We start from the raw sequence: 27,075 nt of genomic DNA, 5'->3' as shown, positions 1-27,075 counted from the left end.
GTCTCTGGTGAGGCTGTTATTTATTACCTATTCCTAACTTCTCTCCTTGACTGTTTGGAAGGAAGAGGGGTGTATTCTGTCACATTCCTCATTGTGCTTTGTCAATGATGGAAGCGCCTCAAGGATCCAGGTGATGTATTACCCGCTGCAGCATTCCCAATCTCTGAATTGCCCTTGCAGCTGTAGGAATTGTATGGCTGGTCCAGGTGAGTTGCTGGTCAATGGTAACCCCCTTGGATATTGATAGTGCAGGATCCAGCATTGGTAACAGCATTGAATGTCAAAGGAAGGTGGTTAGACTCTCTCTTGCTGGAGATGGTCAAGCCTTGCACTTATTATGTGTTACAAATGTTCTTTGTCACGCAGCCCAAATTTGGATATTGTCCACTTCTTGCTGCATATAGGCATGGGTTGCTTCATTATCTCCAGTCTGAGATTGTACTTTGGTTGGGTTTGATCTGCTTAAGGGCATTTTTCTCATTCCATGGCTCACGGCCCAAATTCCTCTGATAATGACATCCCAAAGCCTATTTACAAGTCAGGAATGTGGTGCAGTACTCTCCACTCCCTGAACATGCAACAGTAACAAATACCAGAACCTTGACACAATCCTGCACAAAGCAGCGTATCCCATCCAACAGCTAAAATATCTACAGATGGTTCTGGAAAAACTCAGCCGGTCTGGCAGCATCTGTGGAGAGAGAGGCAGAGTTAGTGTTTCCAATCCGAGAGTCGCACAAACTCAAAACGTTATTAGATTGGAGATTTGGGCACAGAAATGGCAGATGGAGTTTAATCCGGACAAATGCATTTTGGAGGATTAAATCTAGGTATGAATAAATGGAAGAACCTTGAGGAACATGAACATATAAAAAAGCTAAAGCTGCGAGAATCACTCCGGGTCCCTGCCAGCCCCATGCAGGTAAGTGAATTGCTCTATATTTTTTTCAGGAAAGTATGGAGTGAAACGCCTGCGTTTTTACGCCAGCGTGGGGACATAGCCCCATTTTTCGAGAATCCAGCCCTTTATTTCACATTTCCAACATCCGCAGTATTTTTCTTTTCGCTTAATTATCTACTCACTGTGCGATCAGCACACCGGGCCTGCTGTGTGTACGATCCACATGGAGCACTGCAGCAACTCACCAAGACTTCTTCAACACTGGGCGGCACAGCAGCATAGTGGTTAGCACTGTTGCTTCACAGCGCCAGGGTCCCAGGTTCGCTTCCCGGCTTGGGTCACTGTCTGTGCGGAGCCTGAATGTTTCCTCTGTGTCTGCGTGGGTTTCCTCCGGGTGCTCCGGTTTCCTCCCGCAAGTCCCAAAAGACATGTTGTTAGGTGATTTGGACATTCTGACTTCTCCCTCCGTGTGCCCGAACAGGTGCCGGAATGTGGCGACAAGGGGATTTTCACAATAACTTCATTGCAGTGTTAATGTAAGCCTACTTGTGACAATCAAGATCATTTAAAAAAGCAACAACTTCCAAAATCGTGGATCTCTACCAACTAGAAGCCAAGGGGAGCTGGTGAATGGGTGCAGTTAATGAATTTCAGGTTCCCCTCCAAGTCACACACCATCCTGACCTGGAAACACATTGTTGCATCTTCATGGTCACTGGGTTAAAATCTTGAAAGAATCCTGTCATTACATGGACTGCAGTGTTTCATCTTACGACTCACCATCACCCTTTCATGGGCATCTATGAATGTATGTCACTGCTGCAACTCACCCCCCATCCCCCCCCCCCCCCCCACCCATATCCCAAGAATGAATTTTCCAAAGATGTGTTGTTGTTGATCTAGTGCTGATTATATTTTCACCTTGATTTGATTTGTGCATCACCATCTTGAACATAGAGAAGGGAGGAGGACATTAATTTAACGCTGAAATAAAACAGACAATGCTGGAAATACTCAACATGTCTGGCAGCATTTGGGGAGAGAGAAACAGAGCTAACGTTTCAGGTCTTTGTAGTGATATTCAGATATCAATATACATGATCAATGTATGCAAATGTAGTACAGTCATTTCAACACTAGATGGCTCACAGTCAGGTACTATAAGAACTGGTTTCCTGCTTTTTCTATGTCAGATGATGATGACATGATGATGTGATTCAGAACAGTGAACAAGCAAGGCATAGAATAGCTCGAGTGAGAGAAGTTAGAACTAGTTTATTATAATAATGTCTAGTTATATAGTTATCTGTATTGTACTTTAATTCTTTATTGTTAGTTTAGTATTGAGTAAAAGGACTCACAGTTTATTATTTTATTACTCATTAAATTGTTCATCTTTCAACAAGAAGTCTATTGGTCATTTTATCATCCTGGTGGATTCAAGAGTAATACATATATTTTAGATAAGTCATTATTTAAAATATAACAGTCTTGGCTCCTTTTGTTCTAATATGCCTTTAAGGGCTTTCAGCATGACATCACTAATGTGTCATGTGATCCAGTCTTAGTTTCACTTTTGCTTGGAGCAGAGCTCAGCACTGATGCCTTCAAGATTTATATCTACGTATAACTGTTTTCACGTGCCTAGACTTAATAGGCCAACCCACAACATGTTTAACCCAATCCCTTATGTGTGATCGATACCTTGCGTCTTGTATAGTGAATAGGCCTAATGTATTTTAACATTGTAATAGCAAAACATGGTGATCAGTGCTGGTGAGACAAGTGGCAGCAAGATTAATTACAGGTACGACATGATGACTAGCCTTGGACAATGCTCCATGGTATAAGATGACCCTCAAAGTTTTGGTCAGACCGCAGTGAAGTCACAGATTTAAGTATTGAGAATGCAGCAGCTGACTGTGAACAAAAGCTTTGGGGACACAGTGTCAAGCCACATACACAGCTAGGGTTAAAGTAAAGAGCTGGTAAACAGACAAAAACCTCATGGTGAGATTGCAGCCTGTCAGTTCTGTGAGTGGGACAGCACATTGGGTACACCAGCACCAGGTTCGCTCAGTTGAAAAAAGGTGAGTGATCAGGGTGTGGGACGTATCGATCACAAGGGTGAGTCAAACTGAAACAAACCATCATACAAATCGGCCCAGGGAACGTTGTGATTATAACGAATGGCTTAGAAAAATAAGAACAGAGAAAATAGGAGCAGGAATAGGCTATTTGGCCCATTGAGCCTGTTCCATCATTCATTATGATTATGGCTGATCATCCAACTATAAACATATTCTTGTCTTTCCCTCACATCCTTTGATCCTTTTTTCCCCAAGAGTTATATCTAAATTCTTGAAAACATACATGTTTTGGCCTCAACTACTTCCTGTGGTAACAAATTCCAAATGCTCTGGGTGAAGAAATTTCTCCTCATCTCAGTCCTAAATGGTGTACCCTATATCTTCAGACTGTGACCCCTGGTTCTGGACTCCTCCACCATTGGGAACATCCTTCCTGCATCGACCCTGTCTAGTCCTGTTAGCATTTTATAGATTTCTATGAGATTTGCCTCATGAACTCAAGTGAAAATAATCCTAACTGACCCAATCTCACTTCATACATCAGTCCTGCCACCCCAAGAATCTGTCCGGTAAACTTTTGCTGCACTCCCTCTATGGCAAGAACATCCTTCCGCAGATAAGGAGATCAAAACTGCACTCAAGACCCCAGGTATGGTATCACCAAGGCCCTGTATAATTGCAGCAACACATTCCTGCTCTTGTACTCAAATCCTCTTGCTATGAAGGCTAGCATACTATTTGCCTTCTTTACCATTTGCTGCACCTGCATGTTTACTTTCAGCGACTGGTGTACATTGCCTCATTGCACATTCCCCTCTCTTAATCTATAGCCATTCAGATAACATTCTGCCTTTCTGTTTTTGCTACCAAAGTGGATAACTTCATATTTATCCACATCATACTGCATCTGCCATGCACAAATTCTGCAAGGCATGTGACTGAAAGGGTAATTTGCAATGGCAGTGCACTAGAGCAAAGGCTCTGGCTGCAAAGAGCCATTCATTGATCCAAACAGATGATACTCAATAGGTACATTCAAACAATAGGAATGACCATCTGGTATTGTGTCAGAAACATATACATGAGGTGATTGACAAAGTAGGAAATGATGCTGGTGTGCATGGTGAGATGAAGAGTGGTGAACACATTTCATGACATCAATCTCGTTGAGAACATAAATGCCATCGCAGCATCAGAAATGTTTGCCAAGATTTGAATATCTGCCCTAAGAAAGTTGCTAACAGTTCATGATTGGCAAAGGATCACCAGAGGAGAAAGTGCCAACATGCTGTGTGAATTCTAAACGACATGTATCCACAAACCTGGAGTGACATGGCGAACCCTACTTCTGTGGAACCTTCAGCGTGTAACAGTTCACTAATTCAGTGTGCAGGATTCATAGTCCTGGAGTGCAAGTACAATCAATCCTCCATGGAAATTAAAAGCCCAGTGATTAAAGGTCTACCAATATGTCTGGATCTCAAACTTGTAATAATCCATGGAATTAGTCAGACATCACAAGGTAGGTCAACCTCAGATATTGCTCCTATCACTTCAGTTCTTTCAGTTCATGACCTAACGTCAAAATATCCAGAATGTGTTGACAGAATTGGCAATTTCATGCAAGTTGGGACATTAAACTTTAAAAAAATATGTTTTTATCCTCCTCCATTTTCACATTTTCATCATACTTACAACAACAAATAATTAACAATAACAACAAATACAATGGCAATGCCTTAGCCAACAATCCCCCCATTCCACCCACCATCAAACAGCTCCCAACATTTTGAATATAAAACACCAATTAAAAAGAATCATCAATAATTTATACATTCCAACCCCACCCCCAACACCTCCCCCCTGATGTTCGATGTCATCCAATTCATGAAAATGCATGATGAACAAGGTCCATGAGTTGCAGAACCCTTCCATCCTCCCCCTCAACTCAAACTTTACTTTCTAGAGCGTTAAGAACTACATCAGGTCCCGCCGCCACAACATTAAACTTGCAGGAGATTGCAAGTCTGTCAATTAATCCACAAAGAAAGTGCAGCATCAACATACAAGGCAAATTGAAGGTCGAACTTGACAAAATGGAGAAAAACTGAATCATTTGAAGAGTACAAGAGCAGATAGATTGGTGAAACTCAATCACGTGTCACAAAGGACAGATCAGTGAGAGTATGCCTCAATCCACCATGATTAAAAGCAGTTTTGAAATGTTGCCCTTGCTAAACATCTACAGTAGAAGAGTTAAATCTGAGATTTGTAGGTGCAAATTTCTTCGCAAAGCTTAATTCTAAGTATGATTTATTGGTTAGTACATCTTGTGGAGAATTACCAAGAACTATCCCCATTATTCGATGATTGCACAATACACCAAGCACAACTATTGTGCATATTCTAAGTACTGTTTTCAATTTATTTGGTATGCCGAGAGGTGCCAAGAGGGAGATCATTATGGATAGCAGACTGCAATTCAATGGTAAACCATTTCAGGATATGTGTGGGAAGTGGAGTTTAGATCATACTACTTCTACTCCTCAATACCCTAGATCTGATACCCTTGCTGAACAAATCGAACGGTGAAATGTCTAATTCCCAATTGTAGGTGGACCAAGTAAGGTATACACACTGCAATGTTATATCTGAGACCGACACCTTTAAGTGCGACTATTCCATCACCGGCGTAGCTCATGATCTACACACCAGTGCATAGAAATGTACCTACTCATTCCCATTCTATTCTCTCAGAAACTGGAGACTGTCTTTCAAAAGTACAAGAGAACATAGCCAATGTGCTTGCAAAAATGTAGGCACATAATTGCCAAGTTTACAGTTGATACAGGTTTTCATCCAGGATCTGCAGTTTAAATATCTTCACTGGACCAGGAAAAGACATTTCCCAGATTTGATTATCAGCCCTGTATTGTGTGGTAACTACAATCTAGATTTGGCATGTAAATTTATTTAACTGGATGTTGTTTGGGGAAAGGGGAAGTCTGAAGGAGTTCACGGATCATGGATATTTTGGGACATGGGGTACGTTCTACATAAACTGTGGATGTTTGTTCAGTAATTCATATACTTAATTGTCTCAGAGTATTGTAGTCCTGCTCATGTCTGTTTGCCTTTTCTTTAGTTTAACAAATAGTCTTTCATAATGGTTCCAAGACAACTGGGCTGGTTATTATCAATAGGGTTTCACTTGACTCCTCACTCCATTCCAAAAACCAGAACTATATACCCCACAAGCCCATTTTTCAAGTTGGGATACCCTCACAAATAACATCAGCATGCTTCATGACAGATTGTATATGTTTAAGAAGGGTGGAGCAGGTAGAGCAGAGTGGGAAGGTCAGGGATGGATGGGAACTAGGGAAGATTTGACAAAGATATTATGGGCACAAGACAAAGGGAATGGTAACAAGAGAGTTAAATACTAAATAAGGTGCTGATAGTGGCATAAAGGTAAGAGAGCAGAATGTGTAAATAGCCGAACAAAGGTCAGTGAAATCCAAACCAAAGAACAAGTGAAATATGGCCCTGTGGGGGAGGGGCGGTGTTGGGAGAAAACAATAAAAGTGCTAAAAATGAAATAAAACTTTAAATAAACACAGGGATTTTAAAAATGGGGCAAGACAAAGAGAGTTTGTGGTCTGAGGTGGTTTAACTCAACATTGAGTCGCAAAGGCTGTAACGTGCCTAATCGGAAGATGAGACGCTGCTCCTTCAGTTTGTGCTGGGCTTCACTGGAACATTGCAACAGGCCAAGGACAAACATGTGGACATGAGAGCAAGATGTTGAGTTAAAATGACAAATGATATGGAGGTTGGGGTCATGCTTGTGTATTGAGCGAAGGTGTTCCGTAAAGCAGTCACCCAGTTGCATTTAGTCTCTGTAGCGCACAATGACGTACGAGAGACTTGTCCCCAGCAGCTCAGCAACAGAATGAAGCTGCGGGGAGAAGCTCGGGTTCTTATACTCAGTCTTCAGGGCGGAGCCAGAAGTCGGCAGATCCAACCAGGACCCGGGATCTGTCAGCCAATAGCATCTCGGCTTCACAGGTCCCACATGACCCCTAATACATACCACCACATTCACCCCTTGTTAAAAAGGAACCCGGCGGGGTGGTGGTTCGCATGGTGGTATGGGTTTACAAGGCTGGCCCTGGAACAAATTTCGGACAGTGTTACTACAGCTTTAGCCCTACACTGGGCTATGTACAAGTTTGTGAGAACTATTTACAATATGAGCAAAAAATATTTTTTTTGTTACAACAACATTCTTGGTGTCACGCGGATTCCCCGAGTCGAGCGGGCGGTCTGGTCTTCCTCGTCGATCGCCTCAGCCCCGGTGGTGGTGCAGGTGCTTGCTCGGGCGTTGTCGTCTCCGGGAGCGTTTCGCTGTTTGTTCCTGTTTTACTCCTGGGCAGGCACGGGAGGAGGACCGATCCCCCCGGGAAGGGGGCGGTCGCAGGGAGGGGATGATCGGTGTCGGGGGTGTGTGTGTGTTTCCGGCGGGCGCCAGGTCCCGCAGGGAGACCGTGTCCTGTCGGCCGTCGGGGTAAGCCACGTAGGCGTACTGCGGGTTGGCGTGGAGAAGGTGAACCCTCTCGACCAACGGGTTCGATTTGTGCGCCCGCACATGTTTCCGGAGCAAGATGGGTCCTGGGGCGGCCAGCAGGTCGGCTGCGACGTTTCGGAGGAGGACTTCTTGGGGAAGACAAGGAGGCGCTCATGAAGCGTTTGGTTAGTGGTGGTACACAGCAGCGACCGGATGGAGTGGAGAGCGTCCGGGAGGACCTCCTGCCACCGGGAAACTGGGATATCCCTGGACCGTAGGGCCAGTAGGACGGTTTTCCAGACCGTGCCGTTCTCCCTCTCTACTCGCCCGTTCCCCCGGGGGTTGTAGCTAGTCATCCTGCTCGAGGCTATGCCCTTGCTGAGCAGGAACTGGCGCAGCTCGTCACTCATGAAGGAGGACCCCCTGTCGCTATGGATATACGCGGGGCAACCGAACAGTGTGAATATGGTGCCAAGGGCTTTAATGACTGTGGCCGCTGTCATGTCGGGGCAGGGGATGGCGAAGGGGAAACGAGATTACTCGTCCACCACGTTCAGGAAGTATGCGTTGCGGTCGGTGGAGGGGAGGGGCCCTTTGAAATCAAAACTGAGGCGTTCAAAGGGGCGGGAAGCCTTGATCAGGTGCGCTCCATCTGGCCTGAAAAAATGCGGTTTGCACTATGCGCAGATGTGGCAGTTCCTGGTGACTGTACGGACCTCCTCCATAGAGTAGGGGAGGTTGCGGGACTTTACGAAATGGTAGAATCGAGTGACCCCCGGGTGGCAGAGGTCCTCGTGGAGGGCTTGGAGGCGGTCTATTTGTGCGTTGGCACATGTGCCGCGGGATAGGGCATCGGACGGCTCGTTCAGCTTTCCGGGACGATACAAGATCTCATAGTTGAAGGTGGGGAGCACGATCCTCCACCTTAGGATCTTGTCATTCTTAATTTTGCCCCGCTGTGCATTACCGAACATGAAGGCTACCGACCGTTGGTCGGTGAGGAGAGTGAATCTCCTGCCGGCCAGGTAATGCCTCCGATGTCGCACAGCTTCCACAATGGCTTGGGCTTCCTTTTCCACTGAGGAGTGGCGGATTTCTGAGGCGTGGAGGGTCCGGGAGAAAAAGGCCACGGGTCTGCCCGCTTGGTTAAGGGTGGCCGCCAGAGCTACGTCGGATGCGTCGCTCTCGACCTGGAAGGGGAGGGACCCGTTGATGGCGCGCATCGTGGCCTTTGCGATATCCGCTTTGATGCGGCTGAAGGCCTGGCGAGCCTCTGTCGACAGGGGGACGGTAGTGGACTGTATTAGCGGGCAGGCCTTGTCTGCATACTGGGGGTCCCACTGGGCGTAATATGAAAAGAAACCCAGGCAACGTTTCAGGGCTTTGGAGCAGTGGGGGAGGGGGAATTCCATAAGGGGGCGCATGCGTTCGGGGTCGGGGCCTATTACTCCATTGCGCACTACGTATCCCAGGATGGCCAAACGGTTTGTGCTAAAAACGCATTTTTCCTCGTTATATGTGAGGTTCAGGGCGTTAGCGGTCTGGAGGAATTTTTGGAGGTTGGCGTCATGGTCCTGCTGATCATGGCCGCAGATGGTTACGTTGTCGAGATACGGGAACGTGGCCTGCAACCCGTGCTGGTCAACCATTCGGTCCATCTCCCGTTGGAAGACCGAGACCCTGTTCGTGACGCCAAATGGGACCCTTAGGAAGTGGTATAGATGCCCGTCTGCCTCGAAGGCGGTGTACTTACGGTCACCTGGGCGGATGGGGAGCTGGTGGTAGGCGGACTTGAGGTCCACGGTGGAAAAGACCTTATACTGGGCAATCCGATTGACCATGTCGGATATGCGGGGGAGAGGGTACGCATCTAGCTGCGTGTACCTGTTGATGGTCTGACTATAGTCTACGACCATGCTTTGCTTCTCCCCGGTCTTTACTACTACCACCTGGGCTCTCCAGGGACTATTGCTGGCCTGGATAATGCCTTCCTTCAGCAACCGCTGGACTTCAGACCGAATAAATATCCGGTCCTGGGCGCTGTACCGTCTGCTCCTAGTGGCGACGGGTTTGCAATCCGGGGTGAGGTTTGCAAACAAGGACGGCGGTTCAACCTTGAGAGTTGCGAGGCCACAGATAGTGAGTGGGGGTATTGGGCCGCCGAATTGGAATGTTAGGCTCTGCAGGTTACACTGGAAATCTAATCCCAGTAATGTGGGCGCGTAGAGTTGGGGAAGGACGTAGAGCCTATAGTTCTTAAACTCCCTCCCTTGCACCGTCAGGTTTGCAATGCAGAACCCTTTGATCTCTACGGAATGGGAGCTAGGGAAATCTTTTGACCCCTAACACATACCACCACAGTCTCCAAATGCAGAGGGCATTGGGGAGACTAAACGCAGACCAGGTGACAGCTTTGCAGAACACCTTTGCTTTGTTGAATCCCAAGTTTCTTTACCCGTCAGTCTGGCCTCAATAAAAGTCGAGATTGATTTGCAGGTAAAACATTAGTTATTTTATTTAGCTTGCAAGCTTTATTCCTCTCACAGAAACATAGGACACATCCAGTCTCCTACATCCAGGAAAGCGAATGAACAAAAAGACAAAGGGATCTCTGCAAATCAATTCAAATGGTATCAGGTTTCACATACTCGGCGTCCATAGGTCATCCTTTATCCCTCCTGACCTGTTTGATCTATTCTGATTGGCTCACTTCCAATCCCTTCCTCTGGCCCTTATTATCCAGCATCACTCTCGTAGACACACCTCTTCCTGCTTTTTCCATGCGGTCTGAAATCCTTTGTCTATGAACTAACCAGAATCAAAGTGGCCTATTTCTACATTACATTAACTAATATCTCTAAAGTAACTATTTTATATCACATTCGTCATTCCCTCCTTTTATCATTCCATGATAACCGGACTATCCAATCCATAGCTACGGTTCCTCATCTAAAATGATCCGTTGCTGCATTTCCAATTCCTGGCTTAGCCCCCCCTCATCTGCTTCACCCTCATGGATTTTAACAGTTAAGTTTTTAGGGGCGTTGATCTGATCCAGTGCACCCCGCATTCTACCCATCACACATTTAAGGATGGCCAGGCCCACAAAGATGCAGCCGATAGCTACCACTAAATACATGGCCATATTTATCAACCAGTCCTTCCAACCTCCAAATCCCCAGTTACCCCAATAGCCAGGATCCTGCATCCCGTCCAGGTGATCCCGTATGCGATCCATAAATTTAGTGATGTTAGCGGTCAAGTCTTGAACTCCCATGATAAACTTGCCCTGCACTATGGCGCATACCCCACCCTCATGGGCCAGAAGCTAGTCAAGAGCATACCAGTTCTGCATTGCAAACAACCGTAGCTGAGACAATTCCTTGGTTATTGCCCCGAGGGCTCCCAAGGTTTCATTTCCCAAGATGGTAAGGCCACAAATAAAATAATTCCTATCACTGACTGCCAAGAAACCCCCCACAACTCCCAGTGTCAATACGCTCAAAATCCCCAACCCGGCTGAGTGGCCCCGGTTGGGTGCAAGAACCTGAGTTTTTTTCCAGTTCTCGCAAAATTCAGCAGAGACTGCCCGACGTGCTAACTGATTATGCAGCTTCCACGCCGAAGGGCAGGGGACTGTGGTAGGGACTAGAGTCCCTATAGCAATTCGGCGGGGAAATGGGGGTGACAAAACGTTGGTCGCTGTGCCATTAAATAAAAAGTAGTATCCTTGCTCCGTGTGCAGGCTAGCATCACAATCAGCATATCGGTTGCGTAAGGACCCCCCAGTAGCCCAGTTTATCCAGCTTTGAAACGCCCATTCGGGCCGCCTAGCAATGCGGAAAGCCCTAGTCCCAACAGCGATATGAGAGACATTCGCCCAACCACAAAGGAGCTGGAGGCCGGCGTTCAATGGAACGCAAGTGGTGTTGTAACAAACGCATTAGCCAGACGCCTGGGTGATATGGCACCTCCTGTCCGTACAGGTGGGGAACAGACATGTTATATTCGTGTCCACCTCTACCAGCAAACAGCCGTATCCTTCACTGCTGAAACAATTCTCGTACGACCGGGAATCCCTATTGGGAGTGAAGTGGCTAGGTATGTACGCCCTCCACCGTTGCAGCCTATCGTACTGTGAATGGGAATTATCCCGAGGAAGGGGAAGGCAAATAGCCGGTGGTGCTGAACCCGGATCTTAAGGAAGAGTGACCTGCTCGGGCAGTGGCTCGGAATGCTGACAATGAACCACCGTTTGGGGAGTGCCCCAAAGCGGTGAAACAGAAAATAACCTAGACACCGCTGCGGGGTTCGGGTAGCAGACAACCCGTCCCTGTCCATACAAGCGGTGGTAAATCTGGTAGAAGAGATTCATACTACCCGGGTTTCCCTCAGTTTGGCCTTTAACTAACTTAAGTGTGTCTCCCGGTAACCTACGTTCTAGCTGTACTTCCCTTCTCATACGCCCCGTCCTCTCTCTACTCCCTTTCACTTTCTCATAGCCTCTTCCTACGCTCTTCTGACAGCCTGATGTTACCTTTATTGCACCACTCTTAACACATCCAAAATCGAATTTACATGTATTCCAAAAACAAGGCAATGTCCATATAATGTTCCCTTCCCATCGCCGGGACCGGTGCAATTGCTTCATGACTCCTGCATTCTCCTTAACTTTGACGACCTTCCATGAGTCGATACCATGTCCTCGTATATGGGGGCAGCGAAGAACATCACCTTTGCATAGGTGATGTATCCTTGTAGATTGGTTGGGGCTACAAATATAGATAATATTCCCCTTTTCCATGTCCATCGCCAATAACACGCCAAGCGAAGTGAGGCCAAATATCACACAGACGGTGCGTAGCCACTCCATCATGCTCCACACCTGTAAAATAGCACTGGAGAAGGGAGGCAGGTTAGTATCCGACCTTTTACAGTAGTGGAGATGGACTCAATTTACAGTGATGTAGGTGGACCCAAGCACTTCGGCCCTCCACTTTAACTGCTGTGGGGGTGGTAAGAAGAACTTGGAAGGGCCCGTCCCTTCCCGGCTCCGTCCCCTTCCTAGTCCAATTTTTGACCATGACATAACTGCCGGGCTGGACTGAAAGTGAGCTAGGTACTGGGGGCGATGGCTGGTGAGCCGCGCGGACCTGGCCATGGAGTTCCTTGAGCACTTGCATGAGGGCTAGAACATAGGTGGTCATCTCTTCAGTCATCTGGTGAAACTGAACCAGTCTGGGAACCTGCAGGCTCCAGGGAGTTCTAAGAGGCCTGCCATAAAGAATCTCGGCGGGAGAGAGCCAGGCCGGTCCCGCAGGTGTAACCCGCAGCTGGAAGAGGGCAACGGGGAGCAACTTAAGCCATGTCAGTCCCGTGTCTGCTCTTAATTTAGCCAATTTAGTTTTGAGGGTCTGATTGTGTCTCTCAACCAACCCGGCCGCCTGCGGTCTATAAGCACAGTGTAACTGCTGGCATATGCCCAACTGGGAGCAAAACTCCTTGTTAATTTGTCCAATAAAATAAGGCCCATTATCAGAACTTAACTGAGCTGGTATACCGTACCGGGGAATGATTTCCCGCATCAAGACTTTAACCACAGTAGCAGCTTTATTATCGATAGTCGGATACGCCTCGACCCATCTGCTGAACACATCCACAATGACCAAAACATATTTGTAACATTGACACCTTTCCAACTCAATGTAATCCATTTGGAGCGTCTCAAAGGGACCACTGGGCAACGGGGTTTGCCCCATCCCACAAGGGATACCTTTTCCGGTGTTATATTGCTGACAAATCAAACACCGATTACTGATACTTTGGACCAACCCCTGCATTTTAGGGTGCCACCAAGTGTCCAGCAACAAATCACTAGTCCCTCGAGCCCCACAATGAGTTGCAAAGTGTACACATTCAATGACCCATAAAGCCAGTACATCAGACATACAAGTCTGGTGTGCTGGCATGGTCCATAAAGAGGAAACAGAATCATATGTACAACCTAACCGTTTCCACATTTGTTTATCACTCTCAGGAGTGTCCTCCTGTAACCTTATGACGTCTTGGATGGTTGGCATTGACTTGTCAGAAGCAGACATATTTATAGTAGATCGTTTAGTCTGACTCAACATCTTAGGCACCATCACTTGCTGAATTTGCGCGGCTGTTCGCGCTGCACAATCTGCTCGTTCATTACCAATGTCAACTGGGGTCCTACCATTCGTGTGGGCAGCGCATTTAATAACGGAAATCTGCGCGGGCATAAGGAGGGCCTGCAGTAAGTCATTAACTAAACCCCGGTTGGATATTTCTGTGCCTGCCGAGGTAAGGAATCCCCTATTCTTCCAGAGTTGTCCGAAGTCATGAACTACCCCGAAAGCATATCGGGAGTCAGTGTAGATATTTACCCGACGATCTCCCCCAAGTATACATGCACGGGTGAGGGCAAAAAGTTTGGCTTGTTGAGCTGAATAAGGGGTCTGGAAAGCTGCCGCTTCTAAAATCAGACCATCCTGATCTATGATTGCATAACCGGACAGTCTCCGGCCAGTGGGGCTGACTAATGCACTGCCATCAACATACATAATCATGTCAGGTTGTTCTAACGGAATATCACTCAGATCGTCCCTTATTGTTGTAGTTTCCTGAATCAAGGCTAAACAGTCGTGACCAGGCGCGTCCTCATGGACAGGGGGACCGCTAAGAAAACAGGCTGGATTGATAGTGGTACAGTATTTAAATGTCAGACGTGGATTGTTCAAAAGGTATATCTCATACCTATTCTGACGAGCTGCGGTAAGATGCTGAGTCTGCAGTTGCCCCAATAGTGAATGGCTATGCGATGGCATTGATTGAACGTAAATCCTGTACTAATCGGTACTGGTCTGGTTTGGCTGGTTTAGGCACAGCAAGTATGGGGGTGTTACATTCTGATTGGCAAGGGACCAAAATACCCTGTTTCAACAGCTCTTGAATTAATTTATCTATTGACGGAGCAGCTTGAGATTTCAGGGGGTATTGCCGAATGGAAGGTAGCTTTACATGATCCTTAATCATCACCTTGATAGCTGTGACATTTGTCTTTCCCACTTGTGATGGGTATTCCGCCCAGACCTGTGGATTGACATATTCCAACACATCATGTCCCCTGTGATGCTGCAGTTGAGTGTTAATCGTTTCAGGAACCTCAAAATATTTTATGGTAGTGCCGTCCGGCATGACTTGAAGTGCGTACTCTGTTGGATCCGAATGATCCACTGCCCCCCTGACTATTCGCCCCATATCCCTGGCATGGTACTGGTCGTGGACCTGACGTGTAATATGAGGGCTTACCGAAGCTGACTGTGGCCATAACTGTGGTGATATTGTAACAAAATCGGCTGAACCTTCTTTTCCCATGACTGTGGCTGTAACCTTGACTGGCCATTCGGTCTCAATTAATGGCAGGTATTTGTCCTCCAACTCCCTGTTTCGTCCAGTTCTGTCATAGGCCAGGGTAACGTGATGCAGTGACTGTTCAATGTCTAATGTCCACCACTGGGGGGTGATAGAAATATAGCACTGTTGTCTCATCCTCCATGATGTAACCGTTACCCCCTCATCTCCGCACTCTAGCTGTAGCTGGAAGATACACAGCAAATCTCGGGCCAACAAGTTACAGTCCAATCCAGTAGTCACTACAAACTGATGATCTGCAGACTTATTCTCGTAAGTGACTGTCACAGGTTCAGAAATAGGATACTCACACACCTGTCCTTGGAACCCCGACAATTGCTGCGTGTGGTCGGATAATGGTAGTTTAAGTGCTGATTGCACAGAAGACATGGCTGCTCCAGTGTCGATTACAAATGGGTGATGTTGATCTCCTATCTGCAGAGAGACAATAGGTTCCCTGTCCGATCGGAGAGTCCTTATGGCTAAATTAGTTAGTCAATCCTGTGTTGGGAAAGGGTTTTCCTGGGAGAAGTCAGTGTATCTCGTCTGTCCTCCCCTCGATGGGTACCCTCTCCTTTGGGTCGGATAATCTCCTTCTACTGCCTGTCTTTTAAAGGGGCATTCCTGTTGCCAGTGATCTGCACGGCCGCAATTAAAACATGCATTGCTCCCTCTATATCTGCCTCGTCCTCTTCTCCCAGTAGACCAATGGCCCCTCAGAGGGGGCTGCGGTTGTAAGACTGTTGATGCATTCGGTGGGCCATAAAAAAGAGCTGAGGGTCCCTTTGGGTGGGTTTGGTATCTTCCTAATCGGCAACTGTCTCCGAATCTCACCAGGGGCACTCTAGCTATTTCCCCTTTGTTCCAAGACTTCAACGTCTCTCCCTGTCACTAGGGGGAGTTCTTTCTCTTCAAAATCATCTATTGCAGGTTCCTTTGTTCCCGAACCTTGTGGTTTCTCCTTAGTTTGGAGAGACTTAGGTGGTATACTTAATTGTTTCTGGTGAGGGTCAAGCCCCTCTCTCGCTGTCCGAGATCTTGTCCTAGAGCTAACTGGGCTTGTGGAACAGAGCTCCTCTCCCTCTACTGATCGTGAAGATGGTAAATCAGGACCCACACTATCACCCAAAAGGGCTTGAGTTACTGGCATAATTGGAATCTGGGAGCAGTGACTGGATATCAATTATTATACTCTGGTGGTTCTGGAATTAGTGCAGACAATGCTACAGGTGCAGTCGGAACTTTTAGTGAACATTTTCTAAATTATTGATTTTATCTTTTTCTGTCAATTCAAGGCCAGCCATTGAACTACGTAGCTCATCTTTTGTTTCACCCGTGCCTTTCCTGTCTCTACTTGGTTGAAAAGGTTCTAACAGTGGGTTTTTTTTAAACTTAAAAATGTTTGAAAATTCAAATTGAATTACTGCAACTTGCAAGCTTAGCTCTGATCTCAACTCAGAACTAAATTTACGATTTGCTTAACACAAACTTGTATAACATTTACAACTTAATTATTTCTTTATCTTAACAATTTTTCTTTTAACAAGTTTTTTTTTCTTTTACATTCACATAAATGTTGGCAAAATCAACTATCATCTCCAGATTTACACTTTTTAAAAATGCTGTCCGTGACCTCCTTTAAGTTTCTATTAATCTCCTGATAAAATGAGATAAACATTATTTCAAGTAAGTAAAACTTAAGATTCTGGCAATTTCAATCAATTGCTTTCGAAAATAATAACTTTTATCAAAGAGGTGGAGAAACCCACTGGTTTCCTTTAATTAATTCAAAACGTAACTTTGATGGTGTTCACTGACTCAAAGGAAAGGTATCCGATTACACTACAGGCTGCTGCTGTTATCTCAAAGCCTGAGTGAGAAGCACTGTCTGTCTTTTGATTTTGCCTGCTGCTGTAAACCCTTTGAGAGACTTCTGCTTCAACCAATATGCAGCATTCCCCACAATCTCAACTAGTCCTCAGAACTGCGTTTTTCGCCACTACAGTCCAAGGGTACAATTTTAGCTGAATCAACTATATATTTAACACACTCACACATGGAGGTGAACCATTTTCAATTTCAAATGTCTCATTGACCTCCCATAATCTAACCCAAGCCGAATTAACTCACAAATGAAGTTGAACCATTTACAATTTCAAATGTTGCATCAACCACACAACCTAACCCCAGCCGAATTAACTCACAAATGAAGTTGAACCATTTACAATTTCAAATGTTGCATCAACCACATAACCTAACCCCAGCCGAATTAACTCACAAATGAAGTTGAACCATTTACAATTTCAGATGTTGCATCAACCACATAACCTAACCCCAGCCGAATTAACTCACAAATGAAGTTGAACCATTTACAATTTCAAATGTTGCATCAACCACATAACCTAACCCCAGCCGAATTAACTCACAAATGAAGTTGAACCATTTACAATTTCAAATGTTGCATCAACCACATAACCTAACCCAAGCCGAATTAACTCACAAATGAGATCCCATCAATTAAAATGCTAATCCCCAGACTGACCTGTGATTTCATCGAGACGATCTTTCTGTACCAATCGCGAGTGACCAGACTAATCAGACGATAAGAAGAGGGGAAAAATCAATGCGTGGTCATTTTCCAGCTTTACATTGAGGGCCCTTTTTTCCCCATCCTCCTGTTCATAATCAGTCTAATTCTGATTTCGCAGTTGGTCAGGACCGTCCTGAGAAATCCCGGGTTTACGGCGCCAAATGTTGAATCCCAAGTTTCTTTACCCGTCAGTCTGGCCTCAATAAAAGTTGAGATGGATTTGCAGGTACAACATTAGTTATTTTATTTAGCTTGCAAGCTTTATTCCTCTCACAGAAACATAGGACACATCCAGTCTCCTACATCCAGGAAAGCAAATGAACAAAAAGACAAAGGGATCTCTGCAAATCAATTCAAATGGTATCAGGTTTCACATACTCGACGCCCATAGGTCATCCTATATCCCTCCTGACCTGTTTGATCTATTCTGATTGGCTCACTTCCAATCCTTTCCTCTGGCCCTTATTATCCAGCATCACTCTCGTAGACACACCTCTTCCTGCTTTTCCATGCGGTCTGAAATCCTTTGTCTATGAACTAACCAGAATCAAAGTGGCCTATTTCTACATTACATTAACTAATATCTCTAAAGTAACTATTTTATATCACATTCGTCAGCTTCATCCGCATGCATGGCCCCAACCTCCCTTGTCACTTGCCATTTCAACTCACCATCCTGGCCTCGCTCACATGTCCATCCTTGGCCTGCTGCCATGCTCCAGTGAAGTCCAGCACAAGCTGGAGGAGCAGCGTCTCATCCTCGGATTAGGCATGTCACAGCATTCTGGACTCAATAAGTTCAACAACTTTAGACTATGAACTCTCTCCTCCATCTTTATCCCCATTTTTAAAAATTATTTTTACTTTTTTTGTCCCAACAAATGTGTGCTTCTCACTTCCAGGTAACGCATTAAGTGTCTCTCTGAGAAGGAAATATGCACATGGCTTCAAATGGCAACAGTAATCAGCAGATTGTTACTGAGTCAGGATTGTTTAAGAACCTCTGATCTTTGTACATGTGTAATGGAGGCCAGATTGCAGCCCTCACACCTCCCTTGATCTTGTTGCTAAGTCGATAGTTACGTTTGACATTTGTAAAATCGTTTGATGAACTTGACCTTTGATTTATAATCTTTACCATATGAGTAGCTGGTTATTCATGAGTTTATTTTCCCTGCTTAGTTGTAATTTTCATTAACTGCTGTTTACATCATACGGCGCCAAAGCACCACAGACATCTGTGTCACAGAAATTCCAAGTGTATCGGCTATCTTCCATCGCAGCACCAGATACAGCAGAGGAAAAACAAAAACCCACCACTTGTAACATTATGGAAGCGAGCTTCAACTGTATAGAAATACTTGTGTGAGACCTGCCCTTATCCAATGAGAATTTTGGAATAGCGAATCAAGTAGATATCAGCTTTTCTATCACAAATACTAAAGTAGGCCAATTTTCTATTATGTTGGGCAAACAACTTCCCTAAATTAATGCCGCTGTCATGTTGCCCAACTTCCTTTATGTATTTAACTTGCTCCCTTGTCTCAGGAGGGAACAAAAACAAACTTACTGACTGATGGGGTATCAATGCCTTTCCTGAAACTAATGCAAAAGAGTAATTTCAAATTGACTGAGTCATTAAAACACCAAGATACTAACTGTCTAGGACTTTCAAAGTGTCAAATGGCACACAGGATGCTTCCCCGTTTTGGAAAAAAGACTTTGGGCGCGATTCTCCGATGCCGCGCCGTTTGGGAGAATCGCATGGGGCGCCATTTTTTCACGCGACGCCGGTCCGCGCCCTCCCGCGATGCACCCAAGCGGCGAGATCGGCACTATCTAGTTCTGCGCGGCACAGTCCGGTGAATCGCCCGAGACACCCAAAATGGCGATTCTCTGCCACCCCCGCTATTCCCAGGCCCGGATGGGCCGAGCGGCCACCCGCCGGCGCCATCCACAGCTGGTCGCTGCCGGCGGGAACTGCGCGGGAACGCTGGGGGGGGTAGCCTGTGGGGGGGGGCGAGGGGGGTTCTTTCACCGGGGTAGGACTCAAAAGAGGTCTGGCCCGCGATCGGTGCCCACCGATCGGCGGGCCGGCGTCTCTGAAGGAGGACCTCCTTTCCTCCGTGCCCCGCAAGATCCATCCAACATCTTTTTGCGGGGCGGCCTCGGGGAGGATGGCAACCACGCATGCGCGGGTCACGGCAGTTAGGCGGCGGATGACGCGGCGCCGTTTTTATGCGGCGCCAATGCCCGGCGTGCGCTGATGACGCTGCTTTAGCGACACGCCCCCCGAGTTTCTCGTGGCCCCGATCCTAGCCCATTTTCGGGCCCTGAATCGGTCGAGATCGGGGCCGTTTCACGCCGTCGTGAACCTCAACGCCGTTCACGACGGTGTGGGCACTTAGTCGCGGGAGCGGAGAATCGTGCCCTTTGACTGTGCAAGTCATGTGATGAGAAGCCATTTCGTTGTCTACTTTAATAATTCAGCCAGAAGCTGCAGAGGCAGAGTTTCACGGAAAGCCTTCAAGTCTACTGCAAGTCATTCAAGCAGCCAAGGTAACAAATAGCAATACCTTGAAAGTGGGAGAAGGACTCTCTCCAACCTGTTCGAACATCCAGTTCACCTGAGAACCAATTTCCTGGAAACTGAACTACAAGAGGCCTCACAGCACACTTAGAATCCTTTGCTTTTTGAGATCTTCACTTGAACTAATGAATCATCATCTAGGAAACTACAGGTCTGTCATAAAAGGGACTGAGATAATTATAAGTTATAAGTCCCCCACTGCCCCCACAACCGTCTCACCAGAGCCTGCCAGCATGGCAAGGCAAGATCCCAGATTTAGGTCTACATTCATCGCTGAGAACATCTACTTTAGCCTAGCTGCATTACTGTCACTGGCCACCATTCCTTGTTGTGCTGCAGGTGCTGCAGAGTGTCTGGCTTCTGACTGGCTGGAAGCTCGATGAGGCAGGACTTCCTCTTGGATGGGGGTGGAAGTCTCGCCTCATAATAATTAAAGCCCCGTTGACCGTAAAATTAAAATGGGGTGAGTCAGTCGAAGGGAGGGAAGCTCACCCCCAACCTTTACTCTGGGATGTGGGATGTCCTCAGCATTTATAATCCAGCTCATGCTGCTTTAGAGGCCACACACAGTTTAATGTTTAATTTCCATATATCGCATACAGGTCTTGCTGTTCTGACTCAGGATTATCCACTAACAAGGTCGCAGCGCTAATTGCAAATGTTTCAAAACCGGGGCCATACATTGGAACAAACAACCTGATTTTCCTGGGTTTTGAGGGCTGAATTTACAGTTCTCAGGGCCTGCAGGTTTTGGTTTGGGAAACCCTGCTCTAAAAGGTCACTTTTCTAACATTCAACCATTCGAATGGGACCCATTCAAAACCATTTTTCTCTCTGATCCTAATTAACTGCACTTTAAGAATGTTTTATTTTATTATGTGGCACCTTATCTGCATCAAATCTATGTAGGGGCATCTGGAACTTTATGGTGAGTGCACAGTTTCTTCCTCTGGCCTCAGACTTATTTTAACGCAGTTTTTTTAAATCACCTGTCTTTCCTTCAAAAGTAACCCACCTTATCCTTTCTCGAGACTATTTTCCCTTCATTCCTCAACTACACATACTACTCATGCTTTGGGTTATGGTTGGCAATTTTGGTTGGATGAATTCCTGGCGGTTTCAACACATTAATTCCTAGCTCAATGTGCTCCTGCCACCCACCCCATCAAACAGCCTTTCGGCCCATGCCACGCAACCCCTATATTTGCATAACCAGCGAGCAAAAGTGCCTTTTTTTACCGCATTAGTTATTTAATAAGTTAAGCCCAGTCTTTGAATGTTGGTGAATGGGTGAGTGGATCGATGAGTGGGTAAGTGGTTAATTGGGTAGGCGGGTGAGGTGGGTAGGCGGCAGATGGGTAAGTGGGTCAATAGGTGAGGTACATGGGTGGCTGAGGTAGGTGGGTAAGTGGGTAGATGGGTGAGGTGGGTAATTGGATAAGTGGGTACATGGTTAGTGGGTAGGTAGTTGAGTGGGTAGGTGTGTGAGGAGGATAGGTGGGTCAGGTAGGTAGGTGAGTGGATAGGTGGGTGAGGAGGGTAGGAAGGTGAATGGGTAGGTGGGTGAGGAGGATAGGTGGGTGAGGAGGGTAGGTGAGTAGATTGTTTCAGTGCCTGGGGTTGGTAGGTGGGTAACTGGGTAGATGGGTGAGGTGGGTTGGGGGTAGTCAAGACAGCAGAGGTAGTCAGCTCTGGTGAGCATTGTAGTTGTGCCATGGGAGCTGGTCAGGTCTGACTGGGGAGAGATGTCAATGGGGGTAGTTGGTGGTTCAGGGTGAGTGATTTGGATCAATGATGTAGTTACCTATGAGTTAGACTAGTTTATAACCTGTCTAGCACTTCAGTAAATCATAGAATCATAGAATTTACAGTGCAGAAGGAGGCCATTCTCCCATTACGTCTGCATCGGTCTTTGGAAAGAGCATCCTACTGAAGCCCACAACCTCCACCCCCTCCCCATAACCCAGTAACCCCACCTAAACTTTTTTTGGACACTAAGGGCGACTTCTCATGGCGAATCCACCTAACACGCACATCTTTGGACTGTGGGAGGAAGCCAGAGCACCCAGAGGAAACCCACGCAGATACGGGGAGAACGTACAGACTCCACAAAGGCAGTTCCTGGGTAACTGTCCAGATAAGTGCATTGGAACTGTCTGAAATCTCTGACTCTAAGTCAGGGTCAGAGACTTTTCTCAAAGTGTCCCAGGTAGCAGGGAAATTGTCCATCAGAAGTTCAAACTTCCTGGGCAATTCCCATGTTTACCAGTGCGTCTGGACATCTGCAGGGTCTTGACATGCACCTTTGGCCAGATGTCCAGATTCCGACAATCCAGAGATCAGAGGATGTGGCCCATCCTATTCTGATGATCTTGATTGAGTGATAAATATTGGCAAATTTCACCATTAAGCTACAGTCTTAAAATACCTGCTCTTATTTTTAAAAGTCCTTTCTGGAACAAGCTCTCCGATTTACAACAAGCCTGTTTGCACACATCAAATTTCGACAACCATGTGATAATATCCAAATAATCTGATGTAGTGAGTTTGGTTGTATTGGTCAGGAGACTGGGGAGAGATTACCTTCAAAACAGTTCCATGGGGATCTTTTATATCCAACTGAGAGGGCAGACAGACATCTTGGGCGGGATTATCCGAACCCCCGTCGGGGGGAGGCGCGAATCCCACCCCGCCGCCCCGATGCCGGTTGCTGTATTGCCCGGCGCCGGCTGCCGTATTCTCCAGCGCCGTTTTTCGGGCTGGGGCATGATTGCCGCCACGCCGGTCGGGGGCAGTTGACAGCGGCCCACCCCCGGCGATTCTCCGGGCCCCGATGGGCCGAGCGGCCATCCATTTTTGGCCAGACCCGCCGGCGTGAATGACTCAACTCACGTACCGGCAGGACCTGGCAGGTAGGTCGGCGGGGGTGGTCCTCGGGGGAGTGGGGTGGGGATCCGACCCCGGGGATGGACCCCACGGTGGCCTGGCCCACGATCGGGGCCCACCGATCTGCAGGCGGGCTTGTTCCGTGGGGGCACCTTTTCCTTCTGCGCCAGGCCCCTGTAGAGCTCCGCCATATTGGCCGGGGGCCGGCGCAGAGAGGAGAATCCCCCGCGCATGCGCGGGAATATGCCGGCCGGTCCGTGCGTGCGCAGAATGACGCCAGCGGTTCCACGCATGTGCGAACTTGTGGCGGCCCTTCGGCGCCGGCTGGAGCGGCGCCAACCCCACCGGCGTCCACCTAGCCCCCGAGACACGGGAGTCGTTGGCGGCGGTTTATCGCCGGCGTGAGGACTTAGTCTCCTGAAGGGAGGATCCCGGCCCTTGTGTGACGAGACGGCAGGTACAATGCTGCAGCACTCCTTCAGTATTACACCAGACTGTCAGTGTGAATTATGTGCTGAAGTCTCCGAACGGACTTGAACTTACAACCTCCTGACTCAAAGGCAAGAGTGTTACCATGGAACCACAAATGATTTGGAGCGGTGATGAGGTGTATCAAATAGATGGAAAAATTGCACATGAAATGTAGTGAAGAGATGTGCAAAGTGATTCGTTTTGGTAGGAAGAATGGCAATATAAACTAAGTACGAAGTCTTACAACCCAGGTTAAAGTCCAACAGGTTTGTTTCGATGTCACTAGCTTTCGGAGCGCTGCTCCTTCCTCAGGTGAATGAAGAGGTATGTTCCAGAAACACATATATAGACAAATTCAAAGATGCCAAACAATGCTTGGAATGCGACCATTAGCATGTGATTAAATCTTTACAGATCCAGAGATGGGGTAACCCCAGGTTAAAGAGGTGTGAACTGTATTAAGCCAGGACAGTTGGTAGGATTTTGCAGGCCAGATGGTGGGGGATGAATGTAATGCGACATGAATCCCAGGTCCCGGTTGAGGCCGCACTCATGTGTGCGGAACTTGGCTATAAGTTTCGGCTCGGCGATTCTGCATTGTCGCGCGTCCTGAAGGCCGCCTTGGAGAATGCTTTCCCGGAGATCAGAGGCTGAATGCCCTTGACCGCTGAAGTGTTCCCCGACTGGAAGGGAACATTCCTGCCTGGTGATTGTTGCGCGATGTCCGTTCATTCGTTGTCGCAGCGTCTGCATGGTCTCGCCAATGTACCATGCGTCGGGACATCCTTTCCTGCAGCGTATGAGGTAGACAACGTTGGCCGAGTCGCACGAGTATGTACCGCGTACCTGGTGGGTGGTGTTCTCACGTGTAATAGTGGTATCCATGTCGATGATCTGGCACGTCTTGCAGAGATTGCCATGACAGGGTTGTGTGGTGTTGTGGTCACTGTTCTGAAACTGGGTAGTTTGCTGCAAACAATGGTTTGTTTGAGGTTGCGCGGTTGTTTGAAGGCAAGTAGTGGGGGTGTGGGGATGACCTTGGCAAGATGTTCATCGTCATCAATGACGTGTTGAAGGCTGTGAAGAAGATGGCGTAGTTTCTCCGCTCCGGGGAAGTACTGGACGACGAAGGGTATTCTGTCGGTTGTGTCCCATGTTTGTCTTCTGAGGAGGTTGGTGCGTTTTTTCGCTGTGGCGCGTTGCATATAAACTAAAAGGGGCAGAGGGACCTGGGGATATATGTGCATAAATCATTGAAGATTACAGGGTAGTATAGTTGGTGCTCAGCATTCAAACTTGGACTAAGCCCCTTTTCTCTGCTGTTGTTTGGTAGGTGGAAGATAGCAGACTGATTTTCAGTACAGCAAGACAGTACAGTTGGTTCTCCCAACTAGGAGAGTCACATGACATGACTCCCACTTCTCCCCTTTGGCTTTGACAAAGTGTGCATATATCTTTGTTTGGTTCTTGAGGTTGTTAATGCTCTAACCATTAAAGATTTTGAAAGGAATATTGCAGGGATCTTTGTCCTGACAGACTAATGGACTCTGGTTGGTCAGCCTGGGTTCTGAAATGCAGATGGCCGTTGTATATTTCCCTTTGAATTTGGTCTCTGCAGCCCACAGGAGACATCAATGTCTCTTCAGAGATAACAAGTCTCACATTTCTTCAATATCGTCAACTAGCCCCTTTCCTTCACGGTCCCAGACAGACATAGCTTCAGCCATTAAAAACAATGCCTTAGCTATGAGGATATGTACAATGTGAGATCTTAGCCTTGTCACAGGGTTACTATCAAATCTGCTGTCATCACAGGGCAATGTATTCCAGATCAAAAGGAGTTATTGAGTAATAAAACATCTTCATCCCCTTTGTATTTCTTGGCATTATCTTAGATCTGAACCCTCTGGTTATCAACCCTCCTGCCAATGGAATAATTTTCTCCCTATCTACTCATCCTCATGAATGCTTGATCAGTTTGTCAGTACCCAGAATCTGGATAAACATTATCGTGATCTGTGCATGTGACAAGGACGCCTCCCCTGCTTTATGAAGTGGTTATCATAAACCCTCATGCCCTTCCAATTGTACTTCACCAATCTTCTGAGAGAACATTAGAACCTGAGAAATAGGAGCAGGACTGGGCCATTGGGCCCATTGAGCTAGCTTCACCGTTTAATGAGATCAAAAATCTGCCTAACTCAGTCTTGAATACATTCAATGATCTAGCCACCACTGCTCTCTGCAGTAGGGAGTTCCAAAGATTAATGACCATCCAAGAGAAAAAATTTCTCCTCTTCTCCATCTTTATTGGGAGACTCCTTATTCTGAGATGGGGGCTGATTAACACTTCAGTGAGATACGGTCAGATGCCAATTGTTAGGTACTTTATGTTACAAGGAAATATATTGCTGTTGGAAAATGTTCCTTACTTCAAATACACTTCAGTCTCCATCATTGTAAGAAGATAAAACTCACCATATGGTCCTGGCTAATGGGCTCAATAACACTTTCTTCTTGTCAATATTAGTATAAAATCAACCAGAGTTTGTTTGACTCTGTTCTGAAGGATAGCCCTTACCCGCCTCTCTGTGGAACTTGCTAACTGATGCAGGTACTTGATCAGTTGTCTTTGTTCCTTCTCTGGACAGAGATATGAGGTCATAACAGTCTACTGCTTTCCTACATAGATTTGCAATAGACCTGCTAATTAAACTGGTGACCCCTCATTATGCCGGTTTAGAGGCCCGGGGAACTAATCCTACCTGCTTTCGACAGAATTAAGGCCATCTTAATGCAACATGTCTGGATTTACGCACACATTGAAACTGGACAGCATTTCACCGATTGCCCTGTCTGGTTTTAACATAGATTGACCGCTACCACGCACACACCCTCGCTATATCGTGCTGTAGAGAGTATTGTTAAACTCTTGTAAGCTTAATTTAAATACAATGTAAATCAAACACAGATCCTCTGTAGGTAAATGGTTGAACATCCTGTAAACATGACGCAAATATCTATGTTTTCAGATGTGGCATTTAGCTAGTTGGCACAAGTAAAGAAGATTAATGTTTAAATGGAAGATAGATTTGGAATGTAACCCAATTTATTATCATTTTTACTAAATGCAAAACATAAGGTACCATACTGTCTTTGTATTAGACCATGATTGGGGCTTGTTTAATCCTCATGGCCAGGGTTTTCCAGCACAGGCTGAATTCTCACATTGGGATCATATGTGAAATCTGAGCCAAGTGGGATTGCGGTAGCAATCTTCCCAGCAGCGGGAATTAAGAGGCCACTACTGGGAATGCAGTCCAATTAAGGACAGCGGGCTGGCTCCACACATTGATGGTCCATTCAGAGCACCAATAACGCAGCAACCTCAGCAGTACCACTGAGAGAGGTGGCCACTGCGGAGGCTGTGAGGAAAGTTGGGAAGCTTGTTTCTGTGGCAGGGCCAGGACACCAGAACCTAGTGATTGGGGGGGGGACCTCTCCACTGGTGGCGTAGGGGCCACCTGGGCAGCCTGTTGC

The 27,075-nt window shown here is 46.7% G+C and overlaps 1 long non-coding RNA gene across 1 annotated transcript in view; it reads left to right on the top strand.

Moving 5' to 3' along the window:
* Positions 1-614: 614 nt before the first annotated feature.
* The window catches only part of LOC140395372 (uncharacterized), a 203,994-nt gene continuing 177,533 nt past the window's right edge, over positions 615-27,075 (top strand). The window contains exon 1 of the long non-coding RNA XR_011936167.1: positions 615-922. This is a non-coding gene — a long non-coding RNA (uncharacterized lncRNA). The remainder of the gene's footprint in view (positions 923-27,075) is intronic.

The sequence above is a fragment of the Scyliorhinus torazame genome, chromosome 18 (assembly GCF_047496885.1).
Source record: "Scyliorhinus torazame isolate Kashiwa2021f chromosome 18, sScyTor2.1, whole genome shotgun sequence".
Lineage (NCBI taxonomy): Eukaryota > Metazoa > Chordata > Chondrichthyes > Carcharhiniformes > Scyliorhinidae > Scyliorhinus > Scyliorhinus torazame.
This window is presented reverse-complemented; position numbering and strand designations above follow the sequence as displayed.